This window comes from Dasypus novemcinctus, chromosome 14 (assembly GCF_030445035.2).
Source record: "Dasypus novemcinctus isolate mDasNov1 chromosome 14, mDasNov1.1.hap2, whole genome shotgun sequence".
Taxonomy (NCBI): domain Eukaryota; kingdom Metazoa; phylum Chordata; class Mammalia; order Cingulata; family Dasypodidae; genus Dasypus; species Dasypus novemcinctus.
The window spans coordinates 29,257,182-29,270,401 of NC_080686.1; the positions used below are offsets into that span (position 1 = coordinate 29,257,182).

The 13,220-nt window shown below is 38.2% G+C and overlaps 1 protein-coding gene across 9 annotated transcripts in view; it reads left to right on the plus strand.

Annotated features, from left to right (window-relative positions):
* The window catches only part of SGK3 (serum/glucocorticoid regulated kinase family member 3), a 187,971-nt gene that overhangs the window by 21,108 nt on the left and 153,643 nt on the right, over positions 1–13,220 (plus strand). For 6 of the 9 annotated variants that reach the window (XM_058275595.1, XM_071207838.1, XM_071207837.1 and 3 more), the window contains exon 2: positions 245–393. The exons of the other annotated variants lie outside the window; for them this stretch is intronic. The gene's annotated coding sequence lies outside the window, so the exon portion shown is untranslated. The remainder of the gene's footprint in view (positions 1–244; positions 394–13,220) is intronic. 9 annotated transcript variants of the gene reach the window in all.

A 13,220-nucleotide genomic window follows, 5' to 3' on the forward strand; every position in this document is an offset into this window, starting at 1 on the left:
GCACTCCTTGTGCACATCAGCACTGCGCGTGGGCCAGCTCCACACGGGTCAAGGAGGCCCGGGGTTTGAACCGCGGACCTTCCATGTGGTAGACGGATGCCCTAACCGCTGGGCTAAGTCCGCGGCGTCTAATTGATTTTCTGACTCCACCTTCTCCCAGACCAAGTTTCCTATCCCAGGCTGTTTAGGTAAATTGGGCTTCCTCAGCAGATTCGCCTCTCCTTTCTTCCCGGACTCTCCCCAGGTCAGCTGGTCCACTCCTCCAAGCTCAAGGAGAAAAACAACAACAACAACAACAACAAAGGCCTAGGGCTTGGGTAATCAAGGACCTCAGACGGACCTCAGGGCGCGGCGGATTCAAGAATGAGAAGTCCGTGATATTGCAGACTCAAGGTACGTGAGTCTCTGGAGCGTGGGCTACCAGGGTTTAGGGGATACAGACCTGTGAACCACGCATCCGGTAAACACTTGATTTCGGAACACCGTAGCACAACAAAGATTTCAGGGATCACCGCCAGCCCTAGGGGGAAGGGTCCCACCCACGGTATCCTGTAACCTTGATGAAATTGTTTGGAGAATTCCAAAAGTTTTTCCATGTAAAAGATCATGTCATCTGTGAATAGAGATAGTTTTATTTCTCCTTTTGCCTAATTGACCTAGCTAGAACTACAGTACAATGCTGAATAGAATTGGGGAGAGCAGATATCCTTGTCTTGTTCCTGATTTTAGGAGGAAAGCATTCAGTCTTTTCCCATTAAGTATGATGTTAGTTGTGGGTGGTTCATAGGTGCTGTTTTAGTTTGCCAAAGGGCTGCCAATGCAAAATACCAGAAATTTGTTGGCTTTTGTAATGGAGATTTATCTGAGGTAAAAGCTTACAGTTGCAAGGCCATAAAATGTCCAAATCGAGGCATCATCAGAGATGCTGTCTCGGCAAAGCCAGTTACTTTGATCCCGGTGTTGCTAACATGTGGTGAAGCAAGATGGCTGCCAATCTCTGTGTCGGTCTCTCCCTTCCCCTCCAGAATCTACTGTCTCTTTGAGCTCAGCTGTGAGCAACGAGGCATAGGGTTTGTCTCTTTCCGGTCCTCAGCTTTTTGAGCCTCTAGGGGAGTTGTTTTCCTGCAGTCTTCTCACATGGCAGAATCAAATATGTCAGCTCCTTTTTCCTGTGTGTCTCTCTCTGTGTCTCATTTTATATCAAACCCAGCAAGAGGACAGAGACTCATGAGGGAAGCCATTTGGGCTAGGCCTTTTTTAGTGAGTGTTTGTTTTTTTTTATTTCTAATTTGATCTCTTTACTTGTTATAGGTCTATTCAGATATTCTCTTTCTTTCTGAATCTGGTCCAGTAGTGTCTTCCTGTGAATTTGTCAGGTTCATCTAGTTGTCTAATTTGTTGTTTTACTCTCATTCATAGTATTCCCTTGAAATCTCTTTTACTTATGTAAGGTTGATGGCGATGTCCCTATTTAGTTTTTTTGGTTTTTTTTTAAGATTTATTTTTTATTTACTTCTCTCCCCTTCCCCCTTGTCTGCTTTCTGTGTCCATTTGCTGTGTGTGTTCTTCTGTGTCTGCCTGGATTCTTGTCAGTGGCATGCGGAAACTGCATCTCTTTTTGGTTGCATCTTCTTGCTGCGTCAGCTCTCTGTGTGTACGGCACCACTCCTGGGTAGGCTGTGCTTTTTTTGCACGGGGCAGCTCTCCTTATGGGGCACATTCCTTGCACGTGGGACTCCCCTACGCAGGGGACACCCCTGCATGGCATGGCACTCCTTGTGTGCATCAGCACTGCGCATGGGCCAGCTCACCACATCCGTCTGGAAGCCCTGGGTTTGAACCCTGGACCTCCCATGTGGTAGGTGAACGCTCTATCAGTTGAGCCAAATTCACTTCCTCCTATTTAGTTTTAGTAATCTGAGTCTTTTTTATGATCAATCTAGCTAAAGGTTTGCCAGTTTTCTTCATCTTTTCAGAGAAAACTTTTGGTTTCATTGATTTGCTCTGTTGTTTTTCTATTCTATATTTAATTTATTTTTGCTGTAATCATTGTTATTTCTTTCCCCTTGCTTCGAATTTAGTTTGCTCTTTTTCTAGTTTCTTAAGGTGAAAGGTTAGGTTATTAATTTGCTCTTTCTTCTTCTCAATATAGGCATATACAGCTATAAATATCCCTCTAAACACCCATAAGTTGTTTTTTGTGTTTTATTATTTTCACTTTTATTTTCAGAAGGTATCGGGGATGGAACCCAGGACTTTGTATATGGAAACCAGGCACTCAACCACTGAGCTACATCTGCTCCCCAATGAGAGTTGTTGTTTTTTTTTCATTTATTTGTTCATTCGTTTGTTTGTAGGAGGTACCAGGAATCAAAACTGGGATTTTTTATGTGGGAAGCAGGTGCTCAACTTGTGTACTTGAGCTACATCTGTTCCCCCCATAAGCTTTTGTATGTTGTGATTTTGTTTTAATTCATCTACAAATACTTTTTTTTTGTACTTTCATTTTCTTTTCTTAAAAACAAATCAATTTTATTGATACATAAAGCATAGAATTCATCCTAAGTACGCAATCAGTGGTATTTGGTGTAATCACATAGTTGTGCATTCCTCAATGCAAGCATTATTAGAGCAGTTTCATTATTCCAATAATAATAAAAAACAGAACCGGACAAACAAAAACTTACCATCTCTCAATCTGTCTATGCTTCCCCTGCTGTACAAAGATGTTACTCTGTTTCCATCTCTCTAGTTTATTTGTGTTTATATTTTGCATAAATGGAGTCAAGCAATATATATTACCTGTTTCTTTCCCTTAGTATATTTCCTTTTTTTTTTAACCTTACTGGAAGATAATATGTTACTATTTACTACTGTCCATTATTTTTTTTGGTTGTATTTTTGCCTGATATTAACATCTTGTAACATTAACATACATTTGTTCATTTTCAAAGAAAAGTCTTATATATACAATTTACCCATATTCATATCTCACATGAGGTTTCACTGTGCTCTACTGTTCCATATTATATTTTTTAGGTTCCTTCTAATAATATACATGACTTAGACTTTCCCTTTCAACCACTGTCATAGCCATATAAAAGTACTATAGTTACAAACATATGATGTGTTTTCACATTTTCTATTTATTTTCAAAGATTAACAATCCTTTTTTTTTTTTTTTTTTGAACAATCCTGCACAAATTAACTTTCAGCTTTCCATTCTTGAACCTCATTCTATTTTCTGGTGACCTATGTTCTAATTATTAACTCCATGCGTTTGCACAATATATTTAGTTAATAATAATGCAATCATACAGTATTTGTCTTGCTTAACTCAGCATAATGGCCTCCAGGTTCATCCATGTTATCGTATGCTTCAGGACTTCGTTTCTTCTTACCATGGCATAACATTCCATTGTGTGTGTACACCACAAGTTATATTTATCCATTTGTCGATTGACGTACATTTGTGTTACCTACACCTTTTGGCAATAGTGAGTAATGCCACTATGAAAATTCGTGTACTGCTCTCAGTTCTTCTGGGTATATACCTAGTAGTGGTATTGCAGGGTCACGTGGAAAACCTATATTCAACTTCTTCAGAAACTGTCAAACAGTCCTCCAAAGTGGTTGTACCATTCTACATTTCCACCAACAGTGAATATGCATTCTTATCTCTCCATATCCTCTCCAATGCTTGTAGTTTTGTCTTCTTTTTTATTTTTATTTTTTAAATTTTATACAATTATTTTATTTTACACTTGTTTACTTCACTTTGGACCCAGCATGTCCTTAGGTTTCACCCACTCATCAAACTGCTCTTCTATGAGATAGCTAGGCTCAATACAGTTTCCTTCAATGTTGATCCACTTTTGTGTGCTGTCTTAGCAAGCTGTGCTGCCTTGTCATACCCTGTATGAGGATTAAGACCTGTCACCAAGATTAAAGACTCATTCATTAGCTTATTGATCCTTTCTCTGTTAGCCTTTTAATAGTGGCCATTCTAATAGGTATGAAATGATATTTCATTGTAGCTTTGATTTGTATTTCCCTAATCAGAAGTGATGGCGAACATTTTTTCATGTGTTTTTTTTAACCATTTGTATTTCTTCTTTGGACAAATATCTGTTCAAATCTTTTGCCCAATTTTTATTGGGTCATTGCCTTTTTGGTGTTGAGTTGAAGCATCTCTATATATCATGGATAGTAAACCCTTATCGGATATGTAAGTTCCAAATATTTTCTACCATTAAGTTGGCTGCCTTTTCACCCTTTTGACAAAGTCCTTTGAGGTGAAAAAACGATTAATTTTGAAGATGTCCCATTTATCTATTTTTTCTTTTGTTGCTCATGCTTTGGGTGTAAGATCCAAGGAACCACCACCTACCACAAGGTCTTTAAGATGTTCCCCTACATTTTCTTCTAGTAGTTTTATGGTCCTGGTTTTTGTATTTAGATCTTTGATCCATTTTGTGTTGATTCTTATTTAGGGAGTGAGAAAGAGGTCCTCTTTAATTCTTTTGGTGATGGATATCCAGTTCTCCCAGCACCATTTGTTGAAGAGACTGTTTTGTCCCCTTAATATGGCTTTGGTAGGTTTGTAGAAAACCACTTGGCCATAGAGATGTCTGTTTCTCCCTTCAGTTTTGCCAGATTTTGCCTCATTTGTTTTGGGACACCTGGTTAGGTGCATAGATATTGATTGTCCCTTTTATTAATATATAATGACTTTCTGTATCTCTTAAAACTTCTTTGCATTTATAGTCTGTTTTGCCTGAAATTACTATAGCTATCCCTGGTCTGTTTTGGTTACTATTTGTATGGAGTATCTTTTTCCAACCTTTCACTTTTTGTATCCCAGGTCTAAGGTGAGTCTCTTGTAGGCAGCATATTGGTGGCTTATATCTTTTGTTTTGTTTTGTTTTGTTTTAGGTACCAGGGTCAGGGATTAAACCTGGAACCTTGTATGTGGGAAGCTATTAAGCCACATCAGTTCCCCTGAGTTGTTTTTTTTGTTTGTTTGCTTGTTTTTTTTTTTTTTTTTTTGTTTTTGTCTTTAGGAGGCACCAGGAACCAAACCTGGGACAACCCATGTGGGAAGCAGACGCTCAACCACTTGAGCCACATCTGCTCCCGCTCATGTCTTTTTTACCCATTCTGTCAGCCTGTATCTTTTATTTGGTCAGTTTAATCCATTCACATTCATTGAAATTACTCTAAATGCATTATTTACTCCCACAATTTTATTCTTTGACTTTCATATGTCATATCTTATTTTCTTGTCTTTTTACTCCTTTGGTTATCTTTTCTTCTAGTCTTGCCTTCTACACTTTTCTCCAAGACTCTCTTTTCTCTCTTTTCTTTCAGGCTGTAAGTCTCCCTTTAATGCTTCCTGAGTGGCAGATTCTTTTTTATGAATTCTCTTAGTTTCTGTTTGACTATTTTTTAACTCACCTTCATGTTTGAAGGGCAGTTTTGCTAGATAAAGAATTCTTGGGAAACGGACTTTGGCCCAGTGGTTAGGGCGTCCGTCTACCATATGGGAGGTCCGCGGTTCAAACCCCGGGCCTCCTTGACCCGTGTGGAGCTGGCCATGTGCAGCGCTGATGCGCGCAAGGAGTGCCGTGCCACGCAAGGGTGTCCCCCGCGTGGGGGAGCCCCACGCGCAAGGAGTGCGCCCGTGAGGAAAGCCGCCCAGCGTGAAAAGAAAGAGTAGCCTGCCCAGGAATGGCACCGCCCACACTTCCCGTGCCGCTGACGACAACAGAAGCGGACAAAGAAACAAGACGCAGCAAATAGATACCAAGAACAGACAACCAGGGGAGGGGGGGAGGATTAAATAAATAAATAAATCTTTAAAAAAAAAGAATTCTTGGCTGGCAATTTTTCTTTTTCAGTGTCCTAATTTTATCATACACTGTTTTTTCACCTCCATGGTTTCTGGTGAGAAATCCATACTAAGTCTTAATGGGTGTCCCTTGTATGTGATAGTTTGCTTCTCCCTTGCTGTTCTCAGAATTTTCTGTTTATCATTGACTTTTTTTAAAGATTTATTTTATTTATTTATGTCCCCCCCCACCCTTGCCCCTTGAGCTGGCTCTCTGCCCTCTGTGTCGATTCACTGTACGTTCTTCTGTGTCTGCTTGTTTTCTCTTCTCGTCTTCTTTTAGGAGGCACCAGGAACCGATCCTGAGACCTTGTGACTTGGGAGAGAGGCACTCAATTGCTTGAGCCACATCAGCTCCCTAGTTTGTTGTATCTCTCATTGTCTTTCCTCTGTGTCTCTTTTTTGTTGTGTCATCTTGTTACATCAGCTCTCTGCATGGGCCAGCAGGGTGTGTGGACCAGCTCGCCTTCACCAGGAGGCCCTGGGAACTGAACCCGGGACCTCCCATATGGTAGTGGGAGCCCAATTGCTTGAGCTACATCTGCTTCCCTTCATTGACATTTAACATTCTGATTAGTATGTGTCTTGCAGTAGGTCTATTAGGATTTATTCTTTTGGGGTACGCTGTGCTTCTTGGACTTGTAAGTAGAGAGTTGGGAAATTTTCAGCCATTATTTCCACAAATACTCTTTCTGCCCCCTTTCTCTTTCTTCTCCTTCTGGAACTTCCATGACTTGTATGTTATTGTGCTTCATGTTGTCATTCTACTCCCTGAGCCCCTGCTCAATTTTTTCCATTTTTTTCTCTCTCTGTTCTTGCGCCCACTTCAGCTGTTTTGTCTTCTGCATCACTTATTCTTTCTTCTATCATTTCGAGTCTCCTGTTGTATGCTTCTAATATTTTTTTTAAAAGATTTATTTATTTATTTTTAAAATTTATTCCCCACCCTCCTGACGCTTGCTTGCTGTCTGCTTTCTGTGTCTGCTTTTCTCCCTTTGTTGTGTCATCTTGCTGTGCCAGCTCTCCACGGGCGTGGGCTGTCAGCTCTCTGCGTGTGCGGGCCAACTTGCCTTCACAAGGAGGCCCTGGAAAGCGAACCCAGGGCCTCCCATACGGTATATGGGAGCCCAATTGTTTGAGCCACATCCGCTTCCCTCTAATACGTTTTTGATTGTACCTATTGTGTCTTTCATTCCCATGAGCTATTATTTTTCTATTCAGGTTTTAAAATTCTTCTTTGTGATTGCCTAGTATCTTCTTGATGTCCTTTATATCTAGCCATATTGTATTTTAACTCATTAATTTGATTTGGGAAATTTGTATGAGTCTCTTTGATTAGTTGTCTCAAATCCTGTGTCTCATCTGGGGCTTTGATATATTCCTTTGCTTGCGCCATTTCTTCCATTTTCTTAGTATGGCTTGTAATTTTTTGCTGATGTCTAGGCATCTGATTATGATGGTTTACTCTGATGTTCAATTTCTCTCTCTTGCATAGGGATTTAATGGTGGGAAGCTGTGTGTTACTGCTATTCTTTGATTCTTGTTTCAACCTCTTCTGTGTCGTTAGGATTGTACCTTTTAGTTGCTCAAATTTTGGCCCTGGACCTAATAATGGGTTGCAGATCCACTTCCAAGGGCCTTAGGGAGAGAGACTATAAAGACTGGAAAAAGACTTCTCTTACTTATTTAAATATCCTCACATGAACTTCCTTGGTCTGGCAGCAGATGGCACTCTCTGGAGCCCTCTCAATACAAACCCTGGTTGGAGTGTGTTTTCTGCAACACCTACAGCAAGAATGTGGCAGAGGATCTTGCCTGAGGGCTATGCAGAGCCTTATAAATAAAACTTTCTCCAAGGCTGTTCTCCAACCTTTGCCAAAAGCCACTTCCCTTTTCCCATGTAAGAAATAATTCCACTCCCCTCTGCATCCTCAAAAACCAGTCCTGGTTAGTATATAGGGTGACTGAGAGGATCAGATCTCTTTAGTACCATGCAGACTCCCAAGGCAAACAATGGTGTGGTCCCACCTGGCCTGAAAGGGCTATGGGACTCAGTAGACCAAATTCATAGACCAAAAGCTGAATCATCCTTATGCTGTGTCTCTCTCTCTATCCCATTTCCCGAGGAGGTGGATCCCTGCTTCCCCTCTTCCACCTGTCCATAGCCACCAGCTAGAGGCTGGAAAACTCAAAGCTGTCTGCTCCAAGGGTAGGGGGAAAGGGTGCCAGTAGCTGCAGCTGCAAGCTCTACTCATAGTCTTTTCATTGAGATTCTTTTCCTTGTGCCCCTCTTTCTTCTGAGTGGCGTCCAGCCTTCCCCTGTTTTCCTAAACCCTAGAACATTTTTTTCCAAGCCATTTCTGCCTTTCCTGTAGCTATTTTTCTTGGAGAGAAGTGAGTCCTCCATCTCTCTAATCTGACATCTTCCCAGTAGCACTGCAAGTATTTTCTAATTTCCCTTGTAAGTTTTTCTTTGACCCATTGACTATTTAGGAATGTGTTGTTTAATTTTCACATATTAATGAATTTCCCAAATTTCTTTTTGTTATTGATTTCTAATTTAATTCCATTTGGTCTGAGAACATACTTTGCATATTTTCAGTCCTTCTAAATATAATAAGAATTAAATTTATTTTTGTAATTTTGTTTTAATTTTTCTTTAAGGCCTTTTTGTGGCCTGTCCTAAAGAATGTTTCATGTGTACTTGAGAAGAATATATTCTGCTGCTGTTAGTGGACTGTTCTATAGATGTCTGTTAGGGCTAGTTGGTTTATAGCATTGTGTATATCCTTTCTTTCCTTTTTGATCTTTCCCCTGGTTGTTCCCCTGAGTACTCTTAAAGCATTATTTTAATGATTTATAGAAATATAAATATGAAAATTTACTATCAAGCTAAATGATAAAAGTGCAAACTTGTTTTGTTTAAATAGTGGACTATTAATTTTGTTTAAATTAGAAAACTATTTACTTTCATTACTTTTGAATATTAAAATTTAAATGTAACCAATAAAAACCATAATGGAGCAAATATAGCTCAGTGGTTGGGTGCCTGCTTTCCATGTATGAGATTGCAAGTTCAATCCCCAGTATCTCCTTAAAAGAAAAAAAAAAAAAACCAGAATGATTTACCACTTCACACCCCCTAGAATTACTGTAATTAAAGAGATAGAAAATAACAAATGTTGGCAGGATGTGGAAAAATTGGAACTTTCATACATTGCTGGTAGGAATGTAAAATGGTATAGCTGCTGTGGAAAACCATTTGGCAGCTTCTCAAAAAGTTAAAGAATTACCATAGGAACCTGCAATTGCACACCTAGATATATAATCCAAATAACTGAAAGCAAGAATTCGAACAGATATTTGCTCACCAATGTTCATAGTGGCATTATTCACAAATGCCAACAGATAGAAGCAACAGAAGTGTCCATCAGCAGATGAATGGATAAATAAAATCTGGTATACACATATAATATAATATTATTCTTCCATAAAAAGAAATGAATTTCTGATACATGTGATGTGGATGAACCTTGAAATAAGCCAAACATCAAGGACAAGTATTTTATGACCTCAGTTATACGAAATCATTAGAATATGCAAATTTACAGAGTTGGAACTAAAATAGAGGTTACCAGGTCCTGGGGTGAAGGTGGAAAATAAGAAGTGAATACTTAATTCATATAGAGTTTCTGTTTAGAGTGATGGAAAGTTTTGGTAATGGCTGGTGGTGATGGTAGTACAACATTGTGAATGTAATTAACACTACTAAATTGAATACCTGAAAGTGGTTAAAATGAGAAATTTTATGTTGTATTTATGTTTTCAGAATAAAATAAAACATCGTAACTGTAACAGGAACAGTGAGCCCTAATGTAAACTATGGACTGTAGTTATTGTATAATTATAATAAATCTTTTCATCAGTTATAGCAAAGGTATCACACTAACGCAAAGTAACACTTTGCATTATAGTGAATACTGTGGGGGGTGGTATATGGAGATTTTATACTTTCTGCATGATTTTTCTGTAAAACAACAACTTCTCTAATTAAAAAAAAAAAGAGGAATGACATTCTCATGTGTATTTCAACAGGGATGAACCTGGGAAACATTATGCTAAGTGAAATAAGCCAGAAACAAAGGGACAAGTACTGTAAGATTCCACTTATATGAGATAGCTGAAATAGGGAAATTCATAGCCTGAAAGCAAATTAAGGGTTACCAGGGGCTGAGAGGAAAGAGGAATGGGGAGTTATTGCTAATAGGTACAGAGTTTCTGTTTGAGGGGTATGAAGGGTTTTGGAAATAGATAATGGTGGTAGTTGCCCAACATTGTGATGTAGTTAATGCCACTGCATTATACACTTAAAAATAGTTAAAATTGGGAGTGGATGTGGCTCAAGCAGTTGAGCGCTTGCTTCCTATATGAGAGGTCCGGATTCCCCAAGCCTCCTAATTAATAAACAAACAAATAAAGAAACTCACTCAGGGGAGCTGATGTGGCTCAGTGGTTGAGCGCTGGCTCCTCACATACGAAGTCCCAGGTTCAGTCCCAGCCCTGGTACCTCAAAAAAAAAGTAAAACGAAAATAAATAGTTAAAATGGCAAATTTTATATATATATTTTCCACAATAAAAAATAGTGAAAATTTAAATGTAATTTAAGTTTAGTTGTTTTTTTTTTTTTAAGATTTATTTATTTATTTATCCCCGCCCCCCCGTTGTCTGTTCTCTGTGTCTATTTGCTGCGTCTTGTTTCTTTGTCCACTTCTGTTGTTGTCAGCGGCACGGGAAGTGTGGGTGGCGCCATTCCCCGGCAGGCTGCACCTTCTTTTGCGCTGGGGGCTCTCCTTACGGGGCACACTCCTTGCGCGTGGGGCTCCCCTACGGGGGGGACACCCCTGCGTGGTAGGGCACTCCTTACACGCATCAGCACTGCGCATGGGCCAGCTCCACACGGGTCAAGGAGGCCCGGGGTTTGAACCTTGGACCTCCCATGTGGTAGACGGATGCCCTAACCACTGGGCCAAGTCCGTTTCCCTAAGTTTAGTTTTATTTTCTCAGGCTTAAATATCTTTTGTATCTGTTCTAAGATTTGCTAGTTTAATGCTCTGGAATTTTTTTTTCATAACACTGTTCACACCCATCTCAAATAAATTAACATTCCTATATTGATCAACTTATTTGTTAGGAATTGAAAGTTTATTTGTTAACACGTGGTTAAATCTTCAAAAAACATAACAATAGTGTAGCATCTTCATGCTAGCTATATTTGGTAAATGGTTAAGATTTCTTTTATATTTTTTCATAATGATATTTTTGATCTGTACCTATAAGGATTCTATGAAATACACATATAAAAATTTACAGTGGTAGAAAGAACCATGTAACATCCAGTTTATAGAGGCAATTTAAAATGTATCCACATATAAATATCAATAAATTATTATCACCAACCAAAAATACTCGAGCATTTTAGTACCATGGAACATGTGTTTATGAGGACAGTATAATCTGATTTTAACTTACAACACATAAAACATTATTCTGCATTTAAAAAAATATTTTTGAAATTATAAAAATCAAATATCCATATTGCCCACATTTTAACATTTTTTTAAAAACTGTGTTTATAGTTACAGTGCTTTCACTTACTGACTCCTATTGTATGACAGCAACCATATTTGGAAGTCCATTTGACTTAGGCAGATAAATGATACGGGTCAGAATATGAAGGAGAAATTCTATGATGCATGTATGCCAAGTATAGCTGAAAAGGTTGCATCATTGATAGATTATCAGAAGGGACAGCAATTCAGGAAAAAGCATAGATTAAAGAATAAACAGATGCTCCAGAAGAATCAGGCAAGCAAGTGGTAATGGAAGAATGTCTAGAAGTGGATGAAGGAGGAGGCAGACTTTCAGAAGTCTTTACAGATCCTTGATAAAGAGGCTGATACTCAGAAATGCATTCCTGGGTCTTCTAAATCTATTTCTACTTCTGGTAGGGAAAATTCTAAGACTTAACTGTATTGTTGGTACACATCCTGTGTAGTATCATTATTATAGTCATTGAATTATCTCTTCCAGTTTAGGTCATCTGTCCTTGTTCCCTGTTAGCAACTCTGAATGCCCAAAGAAATGAATGGGATTGCTTTTTTAAGTCTTTTCTAATTTTAAGAACCCAACTTAGGAAAGAGATGATGGATGTGAATTCCTAGCCTAGTGACATGCACAAGGTAGGCATTTGCTAAATGTTGGTTGGTGCTAACCCATCCATGATGTTCTGTAATATTTAATAGCCTTGGTTAGGGATTTTGTAATTCCTAGGTTCTAGTGTTGGATCTGTCACTAACTTGTTAAGTGACCTTTAGCAAGGGTCTTTATTTTTTTTTTACTGTAAAATGTTGAGTATTTTTTCCACCTCAAATTTTATGGTTCTATTAAATCCATATAGAAAAAAATCTTTAAATAAAGATTATTCTTTTAATAGAGGTAGAAGTTTTTTGTTGTTGTTTTCAAGTTCAATAGTTTTAACTAGGGTACACTGCATGAATAAGACTCTTCATAGAATTATTTAAAACCAAGCACTGATTTATTTGAAAACAAAGGGTTTCTTTACAGTGTCATTTAGCCTGGCATTGCCATGAATCCAAGAATTATGCTACACTAATCAGAGAACAGTGATGTAGTTGTATTGGCATTTAGAATTCCACATAGCCATTCACCAGAGATGAATTGAGGTGAACAAGTACTGCTAACTTAATTTGCAAAAGTTCTAAAATGTACTGGTGCAACTCACTGCAGAAATCAAAGTGAAACACAGGTTGGAAACATGCAAAGCTGTTAAACTATAGCTGTTTTTTGTTATCTTCGCCTTCTAGATCTGTGTGGTTGATAGTAAAAAATTAATGATATTTTGAATTATATAAATATTACCACATTAAATTAAAAAAAATTAATGTAGATTTTGGGAGCATTTTTACCATTGTGATACATTGCTATGTGGTGTGACTGATAAGAGAATAGATCAGAATGGATGGCCAGTCTTTGTTTTTAAAGCAAATCAGTGCTTGGCTTAAAATGCTGTATAGGATCTTATGTTGTATACCTTGTTTAAATATGGTTGAAATTGTGAGACAAAAAAAAAAAAAAAAAAGAATTTTCCACTTTTTCCACTTCTATTAAAAGAATCCACTTTATATGTCTATTTGAAGTTTTCTGGGAAAACCAGAAGGCAAACCATGCAAATATACTGTTGTTGTGCTGTGTTTTGTTTTTAATTTAAAACTCTATTAAAAAAGTTCTTTTATCATAATTCTATATACG